The sequence below is a fragment of the Myxine glutinosa genome, chromosome 1 (genome assembly GCF_964187855.1).
Source record: "Myxine glutinosa chromosome 1, kmMyxGlut1.1, whole genome shotgun sequence".
Lineage (NCBI taxonomy): Eukaryota > Metazoa > Chordata > Myxini > Myxiniformes > Myxinidae > Myxine > Myxine glutinosa.
In genome coordinates, this window is record NC_136261.1 from 431,827,044 (window position 1) to 431,831,949 (window position 4,906).

Here is a 4,906-nt window from a genome sequence, read left to right on the forward strand (position 1 = left end):
TTTAAACATAATTACATATATAAATGACAACAATTATTATTAACCTTGTGGGTAAATCTGCTTCTGGAAAGAACTTTCATAAATCTAAACTCTTGAATAGTAAAAATGAAAAGATTGTAAGTTTTTTTATAAAACACCCTATGATTCGTTTTATGAGTACTACAACCAGAGCAAAGCGACCAGGAGAAGCAGAAGGGAAAGATTATTACTACATTTCAATGGAGGAACATATGCGATTGAGGAACGAAGGTCAAATATTTGAGGAGGTCTCTCTTGGTTCTACAAAATATTCACATTGTAAGAGTGAGTTAAATAAAGTAAAATCTAATGGTCTTGGGATTTTAGAAACTAATCCTGAAGGAATGAGACAAATTATTAAACAATTGTGTGGTGATGGAGTTAAGATTTTATCATTCGGTTTTGATATCGATGAGGAGACTCAACGCAAACGTATGAAAAGCAGAGATACAAGTATTAGTGAAGAAGAAATAACAACTCGTATTAATACCAATAAAGAATTTGATGAAATATTTAAAGAAAAAGATTTATTTCAACACATTTACTATAATGATGAAGAAAAGGAAAATTTTCCCATTGACCTTTACAATTCATTAAATGATATTTTTCAATAAATAAATACAGAAAATGAATACCGAAGAAAGAGAAAGAAAGTTTAAGGAACATCAACAATTAGTTTCAAAAGTTGTTAAACAACAGGAAGAGATAAAGAAGAAACGGAGACAGAAACTAACTGGTGAAGAAGCCTTTGAAAGAAAACAAGAGAAATTCTTTAAACCACTTTTGAAAACTCAACACTCACCTACAGTTCCCACGGTAGAATTTACTCCGAAAAAACTTCAAATGCTCAAAGATTTTAGTCAGATAACAAAACAAGAACTTGGTGAATTAGAATATGATGACGAGGGATTATTTCGGAAACTTGAGGAGGTAAATCAACCCCCTAATTATGTTGTGGAAGCTCTTCAAAACAATGAATATTCGGCGGGTTCAAAAACCAGAGCAGGTCTCATTCCAACAGAAGAACCAGCAGTGTTTCATCTTGTGGAAAAAAAGGTATTGATATTTAATGATGAATTGATGTTCTTGAGTTCTACTCAACCAAATGTTAAATTAACTCCAAGATTAATGTTTCTTCTAACAAACCCCGGATTCAGCGGTTCAAAATATTTTGAGGAACCACTTGATATGGAAAGAGAGGAAGATAGGGTATATATTGAGTTGTTAAATGCACTTGATTATGGAGTTTCTGTTGCTGGTAAAAGTAAGAAGAATGAGAAGGAGAAACATATTATTGATGCTTTAAGTAAACTTGGTTCAGGTGTTAGTTTTCTTCCAAATGACCCATCACAATTAGTTAATAGGCTATTATTGTTGTTAGGTAGTAAGAAGGCTGGAAACAACAATTGTTCTAATGAATCCTCAGCCATTTTAGATCAGTTGATGAATATGAAAATAATTAATAAATGTCAATACAAAGATATTTTATTAGATATTAAATAAGATGAGAAGCACAATTCTTAGTTTTAATTTCACAACGAGCGATTACACAGCTTCATTCCCTTACCCACTACAACTTAACCCCCTTACCTCATATGAGGCATCTTTATTGTCGATGGAAACTTATAATACCTTGTTTAATATCACAGAGAAAAACAGCAAGTTTAGTTATAATCCAGGAAGTGGATATAAAACTATAACTGTTTCACCTGGAGCTTACGAGATTTCTCAAATATCTTCAGAAGTCTCTCGCCTTATGAAAGAAAAAGGTGATGAACCAAAAAATATTGTAATAGATATTCAAAAACACACTTCAAAATCAACTATTAAACTTAAAAATAATTATAAAGTTGATTTCACGATTGAAAATTCGTTTAGAGAGCTATTGGGTTTCTCTTCAAAAAAGATTGAAAATAACGGGACGTTTTACAGTGATAATGTTATCCAAATATCCTCCGGTATAAATTCAGTATTAATTCATTGTGATTTGATTGATGGTGCTTATAACGATGGAATAAGAACAAATACAATATTTTCATTCAGTGCATACTCAACCCCGATTGGTTATAAATTTAATATGGAACCAAAAAATCTTGTCTATTTACCTGTGTCAGGAAAAACCATATACAGAGTAAATTTTAGGATAACCGACCAAGATAATCGTATGATATCCTTTAATGATGAAATTATATCCATCAGAATTCACCTCCGTGAAGTTTTTCAATAAATAAATAATGGTTATTGTGAGAAAACACGAGTTTGGAAAATATAAAATAATTACAGGGGAGGGCATGTTCCTTTCACCAGACTATACAAGGTATGTGGGTAGAGGATACTATAAACCTAAGAGACAACGAGGTGTAGGTCATCAATTTCGAAATAAAGGAGATGGGATAATTGATACTCTAATGGGTATTGGTTCAACCATCCTTAAACATAAAGACCTAATTGGTTCAACTGCTTCTGCCGTGGGCTCCGTTGCGGGTGCTATAAAGAGTATAAAAGATGCTCAAAAGGAGTCTCATAAATTACAAGCAATCAAAGAAATAAAAAAAGGTAAAACTCAACTATCTTCACAAGAACGACAAAAAATCATTAAAATACTTGGGTCAGGGTTTCAACAATTTTAATGCTATATAAATACAAGTATGGAAGCGATTGATAGTATCTATGATTTGGATGATACGATTATCATTTCAAACTCCACTAAAAAGGAAGACTATTTTAAGGTAAATGCTATAACAGGAACAGACTGGAATTCAAACGGAACAAAAAGTTTTGAAATAAATAATCAACAAACTTACTTGAATATAGCTGATAGTTTCTTGCTGTGTAAATTTAAATTCACTAAGGCTGCGAATAATACTAATGCTACACTCGTAAATGATTTCTTCTGGAAAATGTTTGACAGTGTCCGCCTGTATATTGGAACACAAAAGGTTGAAGCGGTTGATTATGTCTCTGCTACATCTGAAATGATGAAATTTACACTATATTCGTTTAGTGATAGAATGGGTAAGGGAGCTGTTGAAGGTTTTATTCCTGATATGTCAACGGGTACAAACGCAGACCCTGGTTATAGTCAAAGGAAGTCAATGTATAATGATGACGCAAAAGCTGAGAATAGTTTTACCGTAGCAGTACCTCTGAAAGGTATATTTGGATTTTGTGATTATGATAAAGTTTTGTATGGGCTTAAAATTAGATTTCAACTACAAAGGAATGATAATGTAAATAGATTGCTTTTTGGGGATGAAAATGCTTTTGGAGAAAATAATAAATTTGTTATTAATGATTTGTGTTGGTATATCAGTGAATATACTCCTAATCTTAAAACGGAAGAGATGTTAAATAGAAGACTTAACTCAAAGAAACCGCTAAATGTATCATACCTTAAAAGAAGATGTCAACACGTTAAACTGGAACACACTACCTACACTTGGAATTTAGGTGTTCTTCAAGGAAAGCCACGATACCTCTGGCTCATTTTTAAAAAACCAGATGGAGAGGACGGTACTAATAAGAATAATGCCCTGAGTGATAATGCAAAGGTGAAACAACTTCGGGTTTCTCTTGATGGCACATTTTATCCGCGAGATAGATTGGAAATTGATTGGGAAAAAAATGATTATGCGGAAGCCTACAAGTCCTACCAAAAGGTGTGTGAAAGTAATGGTAATAATGATCCTATTTTGGATATGGTTGCGTTTCAAAAACTTTATACAATCTACGCAATTGACCTGAGTTCTCAAAAGGAAACTATAAAGTCTAATCGAGTGGATACTTCTCTATACATTGAAAGAGGGGAGAGTGAAGAGGTTAATGCATATTGTTTGCTTTTGGAGGAAACAGAATTACAGATTAATACAGATAATGGTGTTATGATTAATATCACATAGGTTTTTTCTCATAAATAAATGGTTGGGGTATATGTTAATCAAATCAATCTTAATAAATTAACATCTTGTATTCAAAATCAAAAGCCTTGTATTATTAATGTTAATACAATTCAAAGAAAAGGAGCTGTAAGAATTGATGTTTTACTCACACACACACAAGTAAAAACACTAAATGATGTTGGATCACTTAAAATTAAAATGACAAAACCTATGTTAAAGAAATATTCAATAGACGAGTCAAGAGGAGGATTTCTCCCGTTTCTAATTCCTTTATTTGCTGGTTTAAGTGCGGCGGGAGCATTGACTGGTGGTATTTCAGCAGCGGTAAAAACTGCTAACGAAAGGAAGGCACAACTAAAAGCTCAAAAAGAATTGGAAAGACATAACAAGGAATTGGAGAAACAAATTAGTGGAAGTGGTGTAATTGTAGATTTTGCTCAAAAACTTGAAAGTCTACCTGATAAAGCTAGATTGTTGGTTGGAGATATGCTTTCCTCTATCACTCAAGCGGGTGTTAAACTAACTAAACGGGGTAATGGATTGTATCTTTCTCATAAATAAATGGATAAATGGTTTAAACAATTTGGAAAGAATACAACGTCAAATATAGAACTAGCTAAGTATTGTAAAACACTAAAAATTGATAATGTGGTTATTTGTATGAGAGATGAATTAATACATATAAATAAGAATACAAAGAATATTATTATGAATTTAGACACACAGAATGGTTCTCATTGGGTTTGTATTCATAATAGTCAGGATAAATATTATTTTGATAGTTATGGTATGCCACCACCTGTTGAAGTAATACAATTCTTACAGAATGGTGTTTATCAAACATTCCAAGTTCAAGAAATTAATTCTAAATGTTGTGGCCAATTATGTTTATATGTATTATTTCAACTCAACAATAATGAAAATTTTGATGATATCATTTTTTATCTAATATAAATGACCTATGTTGGAAAAGATGGTTCTATCTTTGG